Below are 19,365 nucleotides of genomic sequence, written 5' to 3' on the forward strand. Positions count from 1 at the left end.
CACTAGATCACCTTGATGAGTTTGACAGAACATGTGGACTCACTAAGATCAATGGAGTGAGTGAAGATGGATTCAAATTAAGACTCTTCCCATTTTCTCTTGGAGACAAAGCTCACCTTTGGGAGAAGACTCTACCTACTGGAGCTATCACCACATGGGATGCATGCAAGAAAGCTTTTCTGGCCAAGTTCTTCTCCAATGCAAGGACTGCTAGGCTGAGGAATGAGATTTCTGGGTTTGCTCAAAGGAATAATGAGAGCTTTTGTGAAGCTTGGGAGAGGTTTAAAGGATTCCAAACTCAGTGTCCTCACCATGGCTTCAGCAATGAGTCACTTCTAAGCACCTTGTATAGAGGAGTGCTTCCCAAGATAAGAATGCTTCTTGACACAGCCTCTAATGGCAATTTCCTCAACAAGAATGCGGAAGAAGGATGGGAATTAGTTGAGAATCTTGCTCAATCTGATGGCAATTATAATGAGGACTATGATAGGACCATAAGGAGCTCCTCAACTGATCAAGAGGACAAGTATAAGAAGGATTTGAAGATGGTCAATGAGAAGCTTGACAAGATCCTCCTCAGCCAATCCAAGTCCATTCACTTCATTGGTGAAGAGGAAGCTCCAGTTCAAGAGGGGGAGCCTGAATTTGCTGAGTTGTGCTACATGCAGAACCAGGGATGATTCAAAGGCTACAACCAAGGAGGTTTCAAGAACAACAATCTCTCTTATAGGAGCACCAATGTGGCCAACCCTCAAGACCAAGTCTATCCACCTCCTCAACCTCAACAGCAACAAAACTACATCCCCAAGCAACAACACCAAGTGTTCCAACCCCAATTGTGTCCCCCACCAGGGTTTCAGACTAACCAAGGCCAGGAACAAGACTTAAGAGAAATGATGCAACAGTTGTTGATGGGGCAAACACAAGGCAAGATTGAGGAAGCCAAACAGTTTGCTGAGTTGAATCAAAGGCTCACATCACAGTACAATGATCTGAACTTGAAGTTTGAAGGTCTCAACTCCAGAATGAAGTATATGGAGAGTAACATTGCCTGTACTTCAGCTCCTAAACCCAACCAACTCCCTGGAAAAGCTGTTCAAAATCCAAGGGAGTTCACTGCAAAAGCCATTCATATCTCTGATGAGGAAGTCACTGAGGACAGTGAAGTCCAAGTTTGGGGGAATTCATTAGTTACTGAAGCCCCAAGTGACGTTTATGCAAAGCAACTGGAGTCCGTTATTGCACTCGACCAAGTACTCGAACAGCCACTCTATCGAGTGCATGCTCGAGTGGCCAATCGAGTTGCAGACTCAGAAGCTGTCAAGCCTGCTAAGTACACTCCTCCTGCTTACAAGCCACCTCTTCCATTCCCAGGACGTTTCAAAGCACAAAAGATTAAGGAGCTTAAGGAAATCATTGAGAGAAAGGAGATGATGGCTAAGCAACAAGAGGAAGAGAAGGCTTTGAAGGAAGTGGTTGTGATTGAAGAAGCTGTTGTTGAGGAAGTGTTGGCCATACAAGAGATCACCATTGCTTACCAAGAAGAAGAGAGAGGACCTGCCTTGGAACAGTATGATCCATATCCTCTCTACAAAGACTTTTTGCTTGATTTGTCAAAGAAGAAGGCTGAAGCTCAAGATGAGAAGGATCTTGAGGACCTTGGAGGAGTTATCATTCCAATCAAGCTTAAGGATCCAGGTCCATTCTATCTGCCTTGCACACTTAGCTATCTTCACTACAACCAATGGCTTTGTGACTTGGGAGCTTCAACAAGTGTGATGCCATACTCCATAGCACAAAAAGCTTGGGAGAACTGATTTCAAGTCCACCAACCTTCATATATGTTTAGCTGATGGGTCAAACAAAGAAATAGTTGGAAGGTTGGAGAATGTCCCAGTCAAGATAGGGAAGGCAAGGGTTCACACTGATTTTGTGGTGTTGGAGATGGACAAGGAACCTGAAGATCCAATCATTCTTGGAAGGCCATTCCTAGCCACTGTTGGAGCAGTTATTGATGTCAAAGAGGGTCTTGTGACCTTGAACATTGCTGAAGATATAGCCATGAATTTTAACATCTATAACCCAACCAACCTTCCTACCATTGATGATCAACCTTTTACTATCAAGGACAAAGGAGGTCAAGAAGGTTCAAGTGGTGAAGCTACTCCAAAGGCTAAGCTCTCCTTTCAAGATGATTCTGTGGAAAAGCTTAAGAGGTCAGTTCAAGAGTTGACTAGTATGGTTGAGGATCTTCAAGTTAAGCTGAACAAGAGGTCCTTAAGGAAGGCAAGACCAAGGCTCAAAATCAAGAAGAAACATGGTTTGTGTGTTAAGGGTGAGGTGATCAAGGATCAACTTCACAGTGATCAAGAGGTTCCAGGGAGGATTTCATCACCTCCTTGGTATCTAAACCAAGTCTAAACAGGACACCAAAGTCAAGCCTAGTGACTTTAAACAAGCTCACTAGGGAGGAAGTCCCTAAGGTATCCTTTGTAAATATGGTTCATTTTCCTTGTAGTTTTGATGTGTTTTCTTTTTTGTTTGTGTTGGACAGGACTTTAGGTGAGAATGTAGTTGGGTAAGGAGGGAATTAGACTTGGAGAAGGAGACTCGCAAGCCCACTCGACCTACCCAGGAGAGGTACTCGACCGAGCTGGAAAGGAATTGAGGCCCATTTGATCTTCAAATCACTAGAACGATCGAGTGGAGGGAAGAACAAGAAGAAAAATTTTGAAATTTCAAAATTTGGTCAAGGTGCTCGACCGTGTACAGTCGAGTGTGGGGTCGAGTGGCAGCAAAAAGCAGGTCAAAGATTTCCATTTCAAATTTGAATGGTATGGACGCTCCACCCTTGTATCTTTGTCCCCTTAGCTTCTTTATATAGACTTTGCACGAAATTATACCTCTCACATTCTCTCATTTGCTCAAAACCATTGAATTGAAGTCTTAAAGTCTCTCTCATAGTTTATCTTTTGCTCAAGCTTAGTTCTTTCAAGTTTTTGGTTCACTAACCTATTAACTTTGAGCTTTGAGTCTATTCCCTTCAGTTCTATTTGAAAAATGTCTTCAAGAATCACTAGGAAGTCTCAACAAACAACTGCAACCTCCATGGAACGTCATGATGCTAGCCTTGAATCAAGAGGACAAGCTGGAAGGACCACTCGACGCCCGACTCGATCATGCACTCGACCGAGTGGTGGTTCGAGCAGCCGGTCGAGCCAGATGCCGCGTCCAAGGGGAGAGAGAGTTGAGGAAGATCCTGAGAGGAATGAGAGTGAGGAGGAAAGGGAGTCAACTCTCAATGAGTTCATGAGGAGACACAAGGCCAAAGGGAAGAGGCCAGCAGTTGAGGTTGAACAAGAAGAGAGTGAGAATGAGAGTGAGGAAGATAGTGAAAAAGAAGAGATAGAGGATGATGGAGAAGCTGAGTCCTGTGGGTTGTCAAAGAGGCAACTCTATGATGCTTTCATGAGAATGGAGTTCTTAGGGACAAGATATCCACACAAGGAAACCATGGAGAAGCTAGCCATTGGTGAAGATGTGGAGTACCTCTTTGAGAAGAGCAACCTAACCAAGTTTATGGGGCTTTGCATGGAGGGCTACAAAGAAGAGAGTTGTGAGTTTCTAGCCACAGTCAAGCTGCATACATATGCAAGGAAGGATGCTGAGTTTGGAGCTGGTCACATTGTTTTCACAATCAAGGGGAAAAGGTATGAACTTTCAATGAAGAAGATAGCCAATGTGTTTGGTTTTGAGGTTGGGAGCAATAGGAGTTTGATGATTCCAAGAGAAGAGCTCTATGCTGTGTGGGAAACCATTGGGGACAACAAATACTACTCATCCTCCAATTCCAAGAGTTCAAGGATAAGGAGCCCAGTCCTAAGGTACTTCCACAAAGCTCTTGTCAACACCTTCTTTGCTAGGAAGGAAACTGGGAATATTAATGAGGGGGAGCTAAAGATGATTGATTTGGCTCTCAATGGAGTCATCTTCCAAGCAAGAAATGGCACCATCATTCTTGGGAGCACTGTGGAGACTGACCTAGCAATGGTGCTCATTGATCACATGATTTACTTGAGAAGTTGGGTAGGCAAGTTGGAGAATAAAGGATCAAGAGGAGCACTAACCATTGGAGGCATCATTACTCCAATCCTTCAAGCTGCTAAGGTTCCACTTAGAGGAGAAAGGGTTTCACCAAGATGGATTGACTCTAGCTACCTCACTTCTACTCTCATCCTAGCCAAGGAGCTGCATCAAGGGAATCACATTTTCAACTTTGAACTTCCAACACTTGGGAAAAAGCAACTGATTTTGCCTAACCAAGAGCTCACCACCATTCAAGAAGGATCCAACAATTATTTTTGGCCAGCTGAGGAGCATTTGTTTGATGGGATAGTTCAACTTAGAGTTGATGAAGCTGGAGATGTGCAAATGGCTGATGGGGAGGAGCAATTTTACTTTGAGGATTATGAGCCCAACCCAAGAGATAGTAGAGGAGTGAGGGAGGCTACCAAGAGATTAACCCTTCTGCAAAAATGGAACAAATGGCATGGGAAGAGGTTTGATAAGCTGAAGAAGAAGGTGACCAACATGGCTAAGTCCATCAAGGGCTTAAAGAAGGAGATTGCTGAGTTGAAGAGTGGGAATTCTTCACCTACACCATCAAGCCCTTTGAGGAGGAGTAGCTCAACTAGAGCACTTTCTAGAGTTGCGAACCCTGTGGAACCAGCTAGGGCTTCAATGTCTGAGCCAAATCAGAGGAAGAGGAGCTCAAGTACCCGAGAACAACCCTTTTCAAGGTACTCGACCGGGTCACTCGAGCACCCACTCGACCGAGCACCTCCAACGCACTCGGTCGAGTTCCAGCCCAGATCAACCTATGGCTTCCCACATCCAGCTGCTTATCCAGGATATCAAGGTTACCCTCCCATCCCACCCCAGTACTTCATGGATCCAGCACTCTACCAGCAGTTCTACCAGCAGCAAGGACCGCATTTTGAGACTCGTGGTCCAGCTCGACCCCCCCCCCCCACTCGAGCACGTACTCGACCGAGTCCCGGTCGATCCCCATCGTCGAGCTGCCCCAATCTCCACCTCCAAGTCACCAACAAGACCCCAACTACTCCTATGATAGCATGCAGATGGATGTGGACAACTACTTCCACAATCCCTAAGGTACCACTATCACCTTCCCTTGTAGATATCATTGCATTTGACATTGTGTTTTGTTTTTTGTTTTTCATCTTGAATCCTCAATCAAATTTCTTTCACACAGGGACTATGTGATTTAAGTTTGGGGGAGGGTTTGAGATAGCATTTGACATTGTGTTTTGTGATTCTTATTTCAAATTTATAGCATAATCATGTTAATACTTGCATAACATCTAAGGCATAGAAAAACCCTAAAAATTTGAAAATTTTTGCAAAAATCTTTATAAAAAAAGAGTGTTCATGTAGTTTGCACTGCACATTAGGATCTTGTTTAGCATGTTTCATGTAGGATTGTATAGTACTTGCATTAGGGATCTATGATGAGTATTCCCTTATTAGCTTGTTTATTCACTAGACTAGGATCAATGCCCAAGTTAATAGTACTTTGATGCTAGTTGAGTGGTTAGAATAAGATTGAACCAGGCCTTGAATTCCTACATTGCATTTGGTCTAAATTGAAGCATGTTGAGATTTGAAACCATTTCCTATTTATAAGAACCTAATATTGACTTTCAATTATCAATGTGTGCAATGCTTTAAACTCATGGATACCACATACATATTTGGATCATCTTCTTCCTTTTTACCACTCTTGTTGATCCAAGTAGCTGATTTCCTCATTAAGAATCAGTTCCCCTACCCCTAAACCAAACCTTCTTTCAAGCCATGTTTATTCTTGTGTGTGTGAGGCCTATTTTTTTTGGGATTGAGCTTGGTAGAAAGTGTTAGGTTTGAACTGACAAGAGTAAAGCCTTGTGTAGTTCTAGTTTGCATTTTTCAAACTAGATAGGACTAGGTGGTTCACTTGTTGGGTTTGGGACTTGGCTATTATGAAAAGAAAAGAGGAAAAAGAGAAAGAAAAGGTTAGAGTCTTTAGGAGGGGAATGTGTTTAAGAAAATTTAAAGTCTAGTGAAAGAATGGGAAGAATAAGGTTGTTTAAAGATGGTTCTAGTTAAACAAAAGAAAGAAAGAAAAGAGAAGTCTAGCAAAATGCTTATATGTCTTAAGAATAAGAAGAAAAGAGAACCATAGCAAATAAGTAAGAATCCCCCATTCCACTAGAAAGATCAAATAAGAAACCTCTCCTAAGACTTTAAAACCAAAAGAGAAAAGGGTGAAAAAGAAGAAAAGAAGTTAAAGGGTAGCACTAGGACCAATTGGGTTTAGATTGATAGGATAAACACTTTGGGTGCCTTTGGGTAGACAAGGTTTTGTTCTTGTATGTGTCTAAGTGTTCTTACCTTTAGCATTCTTCTAAAGCTCAATTCATTTTTTTTTATGAGAGAACCTTGATATTGATAAGCCCTACTCTAAAAAGAGACCATCATTGTCTCTAAACCTTTTACTGCCAAGCCAAATGAGTTTAAGCATTGCATAGAATTGATTCATGTTCTTGATTAATGAATGTTAAAGGAAATGGTTGATTTGAATGCATGTGGATGTCTAAGGCTCAAATCAGTGAAGGTTGTGATATGCTTGTCTAAAGTCTTTAAGTATAGCTCATTCAACTTGCATCATAGTACTAGTAACTTGGACATTGATTCTAGATAGTCTATTTGCAAGCTTTAGGAGCTGAGATCCCACTTTCAAACCTCACCTACCTTCTTTTGTCTTGATTATTTGCTTGAGGGCAAGAAAAGACTAAGTTTGGGGGTGTTGATGTTCATATATTTTACCTTGTTTTCCCTTAGTTTATTCACAACTTTTGCATCTTTTGCTATCCATTTAGGCCATTATTGTGTAGCTTTAGGACTAATCATGCATTAGAGTATAGTTGCATTGCATTTGCATCTTTTCATGCATAAACAGGTGATTTTGGAGCTTAAGGAGCATGGAAGCAATCCTGAGGAGAAGTGAAGCAATCCTGAGGAGAAAACAAGAGAGTTAAGGCTGTAGAATCAAGGTCCGGAGTCCAACTCGACCGCACCACTCGACCACCACTCGACCGTGTGCTGAGGAGGACTCGACCGAGTGGAGAATGCACGAGAGAAGCCAGCTCGACCAGCCACTCGACCGAGCACTGGTCAAGTTGACCGAGCCGTTGACCACTTTGACTTTTTGTATTTTTAGGGCTTCCACCTCACCTCCTATATAAGGCCCTTGTACTTGCAGCCACAAAAGAGTCCAGCTTTTTAGAGAGTCTAAAACCTAGTTTTTACCTTTTTTAGATATTATTCCTTTTGCACTTTTCTTTTATTTTTAGATCTTGTACTTGTTTGAGAGAGAAAGACTAGATTCTTATATTTTGTTTGTTTCATAACTTTCAAAGTATTAAGATTTCGAGTTTTATTCCTTCATCAATATTGTAGATCTCTGTTTCATCTTTCTAATGATGCAAGTTTCATTATTTTCTGGGTTTTTGACATATTTCACCATGTGTTCTTGTGAGTAGTTTGCTTAGGACCTTGAGGATGGGTTAGGCTGGGTTGATCTTGTGGTTTGTTTGATTTGGTCAAGCTTGATTGTTGTAGATCTCTTCTAGGCTAGATGATCTTAATGCTGATCCTATATATGAGAGGGTAGGGTTTGATTTCAAGCATCTTAGCATCACACCAATGTCTAAGGAGCATAGATAAGGCTAGATCTAGAGCTTACCATTAGGCTTGCTAAGAGATTAGAAGTCTTGTTTGGTTTGAGATGTATTGCTTAATGCCTGCTTGTGTAGATTCTTTTCTTTGTGAGAACAAGTCAAGAATTGCATAAGTTTGATTGTTTCTTGCCATGAGAGTGGATTAAACATGTATTAGAATAGTATGTCTAGAGATCAGATCAATGTTTGCTTGAGATTTGTTGACCAAGTTAGATAACCACAATGATTAGCTCAGCCCATGAATCCCTCCTCAAGGCCTTCTTTGTTTATTGAAATCTTAGTCTAAATATCATTGCTTGCTTGTTGTTTGATTGGTTTTAGCATTGCTCTGTTTTTCTTGTGTTGCTCTGTTTTCACGTTTAAGTCTAGCTCGACCACGTACTCGACCTACACTCGGTCGAGTGCTGCTCGAGTTCCTCCCCAGAACTTGTGTTTTTGATTTGTGATTGTCTTGTTTCATTCCTGTTTCATTTCCATTGCATTCACATAGTTTCCTGTTCATTACTTGTCTTGCATTAGTTCATTAGCATAGTTTCTATCTTTGTTCTAGTTTCATTATAGCTTTAAGTTGTTTGTTCTGTTTGCATTTAGTATCCTGTTCTAGTTGTTTTTACTTTCTGCATTTCATATCTCATTTTAGGATTGTTAGTGACAAACAATCTTTACAATTGGCTTGACTTAGACTCATATGCACATCTTAATTGTTCACAATCACTCAGATAGGATTGACACCTCTTATACTGCAACTGCATAAGGGGAATTGAAATACCCTGACTTCTATTCATTCCATACATCATCATTCCATACATCATTCATTCATACACCACAAAGAAAGTCAGTTTCAGATTCAACTCAGCAAACTGCTTGGCTTCCTCAATCATGCCTTGTGTTTGCCCAATCAACAACTGTTGCATCATTGCTCTTAAGTCTTGTTCCTGGCCCTGGTTAGTCTGAAACCCTGGTGGGGGACACAATTGGGGCTGGAACACTTGGTGTTGTTGCTTGGGGATGTAGTTTTGTTTCTGTTGTTGAGGTTGAGGAGGTGGATAGACTTGGTCTTGACGATTGGCCACATTGGTCTCTCTCCTATAAGAGAGATTGTTGTTTTTGAAACCTCCTTGGTTGTAGCCTTTGAATCCTCCCTGGTTTTGCATGTAGCACAACTCAGCAAATTCAGGCTCCCCCTCTTGAACTGGAGCTTGTTCTTCACCAATGAAGTGAATAGACTTGGACTGGCTGAGGAGTATCTTGTCAAGTTTCTCATTGACCATCTTCAAATCCTTCTTATACTTGTCCTCTTGATCAGTTGAGGAGATCCTTATTGTCCTATCATAATCCTCATTATAATTGCCATCAGATTGAGCAAGATTCTCAACCAATTCCCATCCTTCTTCCACATTCTTGTTGAGGAAGTTGCCATTAGAGGCTGTATCAAGAAGCATTCTTATCTTGGGAAGCACTCCTCTATACAAGGTGCTTAGAAGTGACTCATTGCTGAAGCCATGGTGAGGACACTGAGTCTGGAATCCTTTAAACCTCTCCCAAGCTTCACAAAAGCTCTCATTATTCCTTTGAGCAAACCCAGAAATTTCATTCCTCAACCTAGCAGTCCTTGCATTGGAGAAGAACTTGGCCAGAAAAGCTTTCTTGCATGCATCCCATGTGGTGATAGCTCCAGTAGGAAGAGTCTTCTCCCAAAGGTGAGCTTTGTCTCCAAGAGAAAATGGGAAGAGCCTTAATTTGAATCCATCTTCACTCACTCCATTGATCTTAGTGAGCCCACATATTCTGTAAAACTCATCAAGGTGATCTAGTGGATCCTCCATTGGCAACCCAAGAAATTTGTTGCCTTGTACCATTGAGATCAATCCACTCTTGATCTCAAAGTTATTGTTTGCTACTGAAGGTGGCACAATTCCAGCCCTTTGGTTGTGGGTATTGGGTGCATCTCCTGCACCAATGTGCCTTGGTCTTTGTTCATGGATAGCTTGTTGCTCCATGATGTCTTCACCTTGTTGTTGTTGAACTACTCTTCCTTGCTTATGTCTCAAACCCTTTTGTAGCATGTGGATGTTGTCAATAGGCTGTTGAAGACTGTCTTTGCCTTTTGACCTTGTGTGCATCAAAAAACTCTACTACAGACTCGAACAGGTACACGGTCGAGCACATGCTCGAGTGGGTGGTCGAGTCGACTGGGAAGTAATGGCTATTTGGATCCGGCTTCTGGCTCGATCAAGTGCTCGATCACAGCTCGGTCGAGTATGTGATCGAGTGGTACCTGAAACACAAAACAGCCAAGCAAAGGAAGATTCGAGTTCAGTAACTTCACAAGTGTTTAAACGAACTTAATCTTAGACTAATAATGATCCTAAATGTCACAAAACATACTCAAATGGGCAACGACGCCAAATTGGAACTGACTTTGTTTGTGGTGTGGTGAAAGAAAGATGTATGGAATGATGATGTATGGAATGAATAGAAGTCAGGGTGTTTCAATTCCCCTTATGCAGTTGCAGTATAAGAGGTGTCAATCCTATCTGAGTGATTGTGAACAATTAAGATGTGCATATGAGTCTAAGTCAAGCCAATTGTAAAGATTGTTTGTCACTAACAATCCGAAAATGAGATATGAAATGTAGAAAGTAAAAACAACTAGAACAAGATACTAAATGAAAACAGAACAAACAACTTAAAGCTATAATGAAACTAGAACAGAGATAGACATTATGCTAATGAACTAATGCAAGACAAGTAATGAACAGGAAACTACGTGAATGCAATGGAAATGAAACAGGAATGAAATAAGACAATCACAAATTAAAAACACAAGTTCTGGGGATGAACTCGAGCAGCACTCGAGAGTGTAGGTCGAGTACGTGGTCGAGCTAGACTTAAACGTGAAAACAGAGCAACACAAGAAAAACAGAGCAATGCTAAAACTAATCAAACAACAAGCAAGCAATGATATTTAGACTAAGATTTCAATAAACAAAGAAGGCCTTGAGGAGGGATTCATGGGCTGAGCTAATCATTGTGGTTATCTAACTTGGTCAACAAATCTCAAGCAAACATTGAGCTGATCTCTAGACATACTATTCTAATACATGTTTAATCCACTCTCATGGCAAGAAACAATCAAACCTATGCATTTCTAGACTTGTTCTCACAAAGTAAAGAATCTAGACAAGCAGGCATTAAGCAATACATCTCAAACCAAACAAGACTTCTAATCTCTTAGCAAGCCTAATGGTAAGCTCTAGATCTAGCCTTATCTATGCTCCTTAGACATTGGTGTGATGCTAAGATGCTTGAAATCAAACCCTACCTTCTCAGATATAGGATCAACATTAAGATCATCTAGCCTAGAAGAGATCTACAACAATCAAGCTTGACCAAATCAAACAAACCACAAGATCAACCCAGCCTAACCCATCCTCAAGGTCCTAAGCAAACTACTCACAAGAACACATGGTGAAATATGTCAAAAACCCAGAAAATAATGAAACTTGCATCATTAGAAAGATGAAACAGAGATCTACAATATTGATGAAGGAATAAAACTCGAAATCTTAATACTTTGAAAGTTATGAAACAAACAAAATATAAGAATCTAGTCTTTCTCTCTCAAACAAGTACAAAATCTAAAAATAAAAGAAAGTGCAAAAGGAATAAAATCTAAAAAAGGTAAAAACTAGGTTTTAGACTCTCTAAAAAGCTGGACTCTTTGGTGGCTGCAGGTACAAAGGCCTTATATAGGAGGTGAGGTGGAAGCCCTAAAAATACAAAAAGTCAAAGTAGTCAACGGCTCGGTCAACTCGACCAGTGCTCGGTCGAGTGGCTGGTCGAGCTGGCTTCTCTCGTGCATTCTCCACTCGGTCGAGTCCTCCTCATCACACGGTCGAGTGGTGGTCGAGTGGTGCGGTCGAGTTGGACTCTGGACCTTGATTCTACAGCCTTAACTCTCTTGTTTTCTCCTCAGGATTGCTTCACTTCTCCTCAGCATTGCTTCCATGCTCCTTAAGCTCCAAAATCACCTGTTTATGCATGAAAAGATGCAAATGCAATGCAACTATACTATAATGCATGATTAGTCCTAAAGCTACACAATAATGGCCTAAATGGATAGCAAAAGATGCAAAAGTTGTGAATAAACTAAGGGAAAACAAGGTAAAATATATGAACATCAGGTTTTTCTATGCCTTAGATGCTATGCAAGTATTAACATGATGATGCTAAAAATTTGAAATAAGAAAACAAAACACAACATCAAATGCTATCTCAAACCCTCCCCCAAACTTAAATCACACAGTCCTCTGTGTGAAAGAAATTTGTAAGAGGATTGAAGATTAAAAACAAAACACAACATCAAATGCTATGGTATTTACAAGGGAAGGTGATAGTGGTACCTCAAGGATTGGAGAAGAAACTGGCCACATCCTCTTGCATGCTGTCAAAAGTGTAGTTGGGGTCTTGTTGATGACTTGGAGGTGGAGATTGGGGCAGCTCGACGATGGGAATCGACCGGGACTCGGTCGAGTACGTGCTCGAGTGGGGGATCGAGCTGGACCGCGAGTGTCAAAATTCTGACCTTGCTGCTGGTAAAACTGCTGGTAGAGTGCTAGATCCATGAAGTACTGGGGTGGGATGGGAGGGTAACCTGGATATCCTGGATAAGCAGCCGGAGGTGGGAAGCCATATGGTGATCTGGGCTGGAACTCGGCCGAGTGCATCTGGGGTGCTCGGTCGAGTGGGTGCTCGAGTGACCCGGTCGAGTGCATCGAAAATTGTTGTTCTCGGCTACTTGAACTTCTCTTCCTCTGATTGGACTCGTACATTGAAGCTCTAGCTGGTTCCACAGGGTTTGCAACTCTTGAGAGTGCTCTAGTTGAGCTACTCCTCCTCAAAGGGCTTGAATGGCTTGGAGATGAGTTTGCAATTTCAGCTCAGCAATCTCCTTTTTTAGGCCCTTGATGGACTTAGCCATATTGGTCACCTTCTTCTAAAGCTTATCAAACCTCTTCCCATGCCACTTGCTCCACTTTTGTAGGAGAGTTAACCTCTTGCTAGTCTCTCTCACTCCTCTACTATCCCTTGGGTTGGGCTCATAGTCTTCAAAGTAAAATTGCTCCTCTCCATCAGCCATTTGCACATCTCCAGCTTCATCAACTCTAGGTTGAACTATCCCATCAAACAAGAACTCATCAGCTGGCCAAAAGTCAATGTTTGCTCCTTCTTGAATGGTGGTGAGCTCTTGGTTAGGTAAGATCAACTGTTTTTTCCCAACTGTTGGAAGCTCAAAGTTGAAGATGTGATTTCCTTGATGCATTTCCTTGGCCAATATGAGAGTGGAAGTGAGGTAGCTTGGGTCAATCCATCTTGGCAAAACCTTCTCTCCGCTAAGTGGGACCTTGGCAGCTTGTAGTATTGGAGTGATGATGCCTCCAATGGCTAAGGCTCCTCTTGACCCTTTGTTTTGTAGCTTGCCTACCCAACTTCTCAAATATATCATGTGGTCAATAAGCACCATTACAAGGTCAGTCTCCACAGTGGTCCCAAGAATGATGGTTCCATTTCTTGCCTCAAGGATGATTCCATTGAGAGCCATGTCAATTACCTTGAGCTCACACTCATTGAGATTTCCAGTCTCCTTCCTAGCAAAGAATGTATTTGCTAAGGCCTTGTGGAAGTACCTTAGGACTGGGCTTCTTATCTTTGAACTCTTGGTCTTGGAGGATGAATAGGTGATGTTGTCTCCAATGGTTTCCTAAATGGCATAGAGCTCCTCTCTTGGTATCATCAAGCTCCTATTACTACCAACTTCAAAACCAAACACATTTGCTATCTTCTTCAAGGAAAGCTCATAGTTCTTCCCCTTGATTGTGAAAGCAATATGACAAGCTCCGAACTCATCATCCTTTCTTGCATATGTGTGCAGCTTGACTGTGGCTAGAAACTCACAACTTTCTTCTTTATACCCCTCCATGCAAAGCTCCATGAACTTGGTTAGGTTGCTCTTCTCAAAAAGGTACTCCACATCTTTATCAATGGCTAGCTTCTCCATGGTCTCCTTGTGTGGATACCTAGTTCCCAGGAACTCCATTCTCATGAAGGCTTCATAAAGTTGCCTCTTTGTCAATCCACAAGATTCTGCTTCTCCATCATCCTCTCCCTCTTCTTCTTCACCTTCTTCTTCAATCTCACTCTCAACCTCCTCTTGTTCAATCTCAACTGCTGGCCTCTTCCCTTTGGCCTTGTTTCTCCTCATGAAATCACTAAGAGTTGGCTCCCTTTCTTCTTCACTTTCAGTTCTCTCAGGATCTTCCTCAACTGACTGATTTCTTGAATGCGGCATCTGGCGATCGAACACTCGGACCACCACTCGATCGAGTGCATGCTCGAGTGGGGCGTCGATTAATTCTTCCAGCTTCTCCTCTTGATTGTAGGCGATCATCAAAACGTTCCATGGAGCTTGCAGCCGCTTGTTGAGACTTCCTTGTAATCCTTGAAGACATTTTCGAATAGAACTGAAGGGAATAGACTCAAAGCTTAAGTTTAATAGGTTAGTGACCCAAAAACTCAAAAGAGCTAAGCTTGAGCAAAAGATGAACTTTGAGAGAGATTTTAAAACTTGATTTTAGTTGCTTTGAGCAAGTGAGAGAGTGTGAGAGACATAGGATCGTGTAAGGCTTTATTTAAAGAAGCTAAGGGGGCAAGGAGACAAGGGTGGATCGTCCATACCATTCAAATTTGAAATGAGAATCTTTGACCTGCTTTTTGCTGCCACTCGACCCCACACTTGACCAACACGTGGTCGAGCTCCTTGACCAAAGTTTGAAATTTCAAAATTTTTCTTCTTGTTCTTCCCTCCACTCGATCATTCTAGAGAAATGAGAATCGAGTGGGCCTTAGTTCTTTGCCAACTCGGTCGAGTACCTCTCGTGGGCTGGTCGAGTGGCTTGCGAATCTCCTTCCCCAAGTCCAAATCTCTCTATACCCATCTACACTTTCATTGAAAGGCCTGCCCAACACAAACATAAAACAAAACACATCAAAACTACTAAGAAAATAAATCATATTTACAAAGGATACCTTAGGGACTTCCTCCCTAGTGAACTTGTTTAGAGTCACTAAGCTTGACTTTGGCTGCCTTCTTAGGCTTTGTTTAGATACCAAGGAGGTGATGAAATCCTCCCTGGCACTTCTTGATCATTGTGAGTCTGATCCTTGATCACCTCACCCTTAACACACAAACCACACACACACACCCTTGATTTTGAGCCTTGGCCTTGCTTTCCTCAAAGACCTCTTGTTTAGCTTGACTTGGAGATCTTTAACCATACCAGTCAACTCTTGAACTGACCTCTTAAGCTTTTCCACATAATCTTCTTGAAGAGGGAGATTGTCCTTTGGAGTTGTCACTTCACTTAAACCTTCATGACCACCTTTGTCCTTGATAGTAAAAGGTTGATCATCAATGGTAGGAAGGTTGGTTGGGTTATAGATGTTAAACTTCATAGCGATATCCTCAGAAATGTTCAAGGTCACAAGACCTTCCTTAACATCAATAACAGCTCCAACTGTGGCTAAGAATGGCCTCCCAAGGATGATAGGATCTTCAGGTTCCTTGTCCATCTCCAATACCACAAAATCTGTATGAATCCTTGCTCTTCCTATCTTGACTGGAATATTCTCCAATTTACCAACCACATCTCTGTTTGAACCATCAGCTAGGCATATATGAAGGTTGGTGGACTTGAAGTCAGTGTGCCCAAACTTTTGTGCTATAGAATAGGGCATCACACTGATAGATGCTCCCAAGTCACATAAGCATTGGTTGTAGTGAAGATAGCTAAGTGTGCAAGGCAGATAGAATGGACCTGGACCCTTAAGCTTAATTGGGATGATTACTCCTCCAAGGTCTTCAAGATCTTTCTCATCTTGAGCTTGAGCCTTCTTCTTTGATAAATCAAGCAAAAAATCCTTATAGAGAGGATATGGATCATACTGTTCCAAGGCAGGTCCTCTCTCTTCTTCTTGGTAAGCAATGGTGATCTCTTGTATGGCCATCACTTCTTCTTGTTTCTCAATCACAACCACTTCCTTCAAAGCCTTCTCTTCCTTTTGTTGCAAAGCCAACATTTGTTTTTTCTCAATGATTTCCCTTAATTCCTTAAGCTTTTGTGCCTTGAAACGTCCTGGGAATGGTAGAGGCGGTTTGTAAGCAGGAGGGATGTACTTAGCAGGCTTGACAGCTTCTGACTCTTCAGCTCGATTAGCCACTCGAACACTCACTCGGTCGAGTGCATGCTCGAGCACCTGGTCGAGTGCAATACCGGAGTCAGTCTGCTTTGCATAAACTTCACTTTGAGCTTCAAGAAATGACCAATCCTCCCCAACTTGATCTTCACTGTCCCCAGTGACTTCCTCTTCAAAGAGATGAATGGCTTTGGCAGTAAACTCCCTTGGGTTTTGAACTGCTTTTCTAGGGAGTTGGGTGGGTTTTGGAGCTGAAGTAGATGCTATATTGCTCTCCATATACTTCACTCTTGAGTTAAGTCCCTCAAACTTCATATTGAGATCATTATATTGTGTTGTTAACCTTTGATTCAGCTCAGCAAACTGTTTGGCTTCCTCAGTTTTTCCATTGGTTTGCCCAATCAACAGCTGTTGTATCATTGCTCTTAGGTCTTGTTCCTGGCCTTGGTTAGTCTGAAACCCTGGTGGGGGACACAATTGGGGCTGGAATACTTGTTGCTGCTGCTTTGGTGCATAGTTGTGCTGTTGTTGAGGCTGAGGAGGTGGATAGACTTGGTCTTGAGGGTTTGCTACATTGGTGCTCCTATAGGAGAGGTTGTTCTGCTTGAAACCTCCACCTTGGTTGTAGCCTTTGTATCCTCCTCCTTGGTTCTGCATATAACACAACTCAGCAAACTCCCTATCTCCTTCCTGGACTGGAGCTTCTTCTTCACCAATGAAGTGAATGGTTTTTGACTGGCTTAGGAGAATCTTGTCAAGCTTCTCATTGACCATCTTTAAATCCTGCTTGTATTTGTCCTCCTGATCAGTGGAGGGGATCCTCATGGTTCTATCATAATCTTCATTATAATTACCATCTGACTGAGCAAGGTTCTCAACCAATTCCCATCCTTCTTCCACATTCTTGTTGAGGAAGTTGCCATTATAATTACCATTTGAAGCATTCTTATCTTGGGAAGCACTCCTCTATACAAAGTGCTTAGAAGGGACTCATTGCTGAAGCCATGGTGAGGACACTGAGTTTGGAATCCTTTAAACCTCTCCCAAGCTTCACAAAAGCTCTCATTATTCCTTTGAGCAAACCCAGAAATTTCATTCCTCAATCTAGCAGTCCTTGCATTGGAGAAGAACTTGGCCAGAAAAGCTTTTTTGCATGCATCCCATGTGGTTATAGCTCCAGTAGGAAGAGTCTTCTCCCATAGATGAGCTTTGTCTCCAAGGGAAAATGGGAAAAGCCTTAACTTGAAGCCATCTTCACTTACTCCATTGATTTTTGTGAGGCCACATTTTCTGTCAAACTCATCAAGGTGATCTAGAGGATCCTCCATTGGCAACCCATGAAATTTGTTGGCTTGTATCATGGAGATTAATCCACTCTTTATTTCATAATTATTATTGGCCACAGGAGGAGGCACAATACCAGCTCTTTGGTTGTGTGTGTTAGGTGCATCCCTAGCACCAATGTGTCTAGGTCTATGATCATGGTGATCTTGCTGCTCCATGACTACCTGTTCTTCTTGTTGTTGAACTACTCTTCTTTGCTTATGTCTCAAACCCTTTTGTAGCCTGTGGATGTTGTCAATAGGCCTTTGAAGATTGTCTTTGCCTTTTAACCTTGTGTGCATCAACAAACTCGACTACAGACTCGAACAGGTACACGGTCGAGCGCAGGCTCGAGTGGGTGGTCGAGTCAACTGGGAAGTAATGGCTATTTGGATCCGGCTTTTGACTCGATCAGGTGCTCGATCAGGGCTCGGTCGAGTGGGTGGTCGAGTGGGTACCTGAAACTCAAGACAGCCAAGCAAAGGAAGATTCGAGTTCAGTAACTTCACAAGTGCGTAAACAAACTTAATCTTAGACTAATAATGATCCTAAATGTCACAAAACAAACTCAAATGGGCAACGGCGCCAAATTGAAATTGACTATTTTTGTGGTTGGTGGTGAATGATGTATGGAATGATGACTTATGAATGAATGGATGTCAGGGTGTTTCAATTCCCCTTATGCAATTGTAGTATAAGAGGTGTCAATCCAATCTGAGTGTTTGTGAACAATCAAGATGTGCATATGAGTCTAAGTCAAGCCAGATGTAAAGGATGTTTGTCACTAACAATCCTATTATGAAATGTAAAGTGCAGAAAGTAAAAATACAAGAACTAGGAGCTAAATGCAATTGGAACAGAGTGATTATAACAAACAGAAATAGAAACTATGGAAATGCAAGTATTGAACTAATGCAAGGTAAGTAATGAACATGATACTAAATGAATGCAACAGAAATGCAACTAGGGTGAAACAGGACAAACACAAATCATAAACACAAGTTCTGGGTTGGAACTCGAGCAAGCACTCGATCGAGTGCTGATCGAGTGCAGGGTTGAGCTGGACAAATACGCAAAACAGAGCAACACAAGAAAAACAGAGCAATACCAAAACGAATCAAACAAAGATCAAACAACAGGATTTAAGCTAAGAAATCAATAAACAAGGAAGGTCTTGAGGAGGGATTCATGGGCTGGACTATGATTGAGGTCATCTAACTTGGTCAACAAATCTCAAACAACTTGAGCTAATCTCTGGACATATATTTCTAAGACATGTCTAATCCACTCTCATGGCAAGAAACAATCAAACTCATGCATCTCTAGACTTGTTCTCACAAAGTAAAGAATCTACATAAGCAGGCATTAAGCAATATGTCAAAAATCAAACAAGACTTCTAATCGCTTCGCAAGCCTTATCTATGCTCCTTAGACATTGGTGTGATGCTAAGAGGCATTGAAATCAGATCCTACCCTCTCAGATATAGGATCAGCATTAAGAACATCTAGCCTAGAAGAGATCTACAACAATCAAGCTTGACCAAATCAAACAAACCTCAAACACAGCCCAGCCTAACCCATCCTCAAGATCCTAAGCAACTACTCACAAGAGCACATGATGAACATCAAAGTCATAAACCCATAAAATGATGAAACTTGCATGATTAGATAGATAAAGCAAAGATCTACAATATTGAAGAAGGAATCAAACACGAATTCTTAATATCTTGAAAGTTATGGAACCAACAAAATCCAAGAATTCTTTGTTTTTCTCCTTCAAGGAGGTACAAGATCTAAAAATAAAAGTGCAAAAGGAATAATTCCCAAAAAGGTAAAAACTGGACTCCTTTGGTGGCTGCAGGTAAAAACTAGTTAAATGTATTGGATTGTTACATATTTTAACTGTAAAAAGAGTAACATAGCTGTTGACTGCTTCAAATCAATGTTTCTCTCGGTTTTTGCCTGTTTTTTCGGTTTAAGCCTT

At 41.7% G+C, this 19,365-nt stretch overlaps 3 non-coding genes across 3 annotated transcripts; 2 read left to right on the plus strand and 1 right to left on the minus strand.

Annotated features, from left to right (window-relative positions):
- Window positions 1-212: 212 nt before the first annotated feature.
- LOC147950120 (small nucleolar RNA R71) lies at window positions 213-319 on the minus strand. The gene has a single exon (XR_015565083.1). It is a non-coding gene; the product is annotated as a small nucleolar RNA R71 (small nucleolar RNA).
- An 8,980-nt stretch (window positions 320-9,299) lies between these two features.
- LOC147950121 (small nucleolar RNA R71) lies at window positions 9,300-9,406 on the plus strand. The gene has a single exon (XR_015565253.1). It is a non-coding gene; the product is annotated as a small nucleolar RNA R71 (small nucleolar RNA).
- Window positions 9,407-17,057: 7,651 nt separating this feature from the next.
- LOC147950122 (small nucleolar RNA R71) lies at window positions 17,058-17,164 on the plus strand. Its single transcript, XR_015565318.1, has one exon. It is a non-coding gene; the product is annotated as a small nucleolar RNA R71 (small nucleolar RNA).
- The last annotated feature ends 2,201 nt before the right edge of the window (window positions 17,165-19,365 follow it).

The sequence above is a fragment of the Camelina sativa genome, chromosome 1, assembly GCF_030686135.1.
Source record: "Camelina sativa cultivar CO46 ecotype springtype chromosome 1, ASM3068613v1".
NCBI lineage: Eukaryota > Viridiplantae > Streptophyta > Magnoliopsida > Brassicales > Brassicaceae > Camelina > Camelina sativa.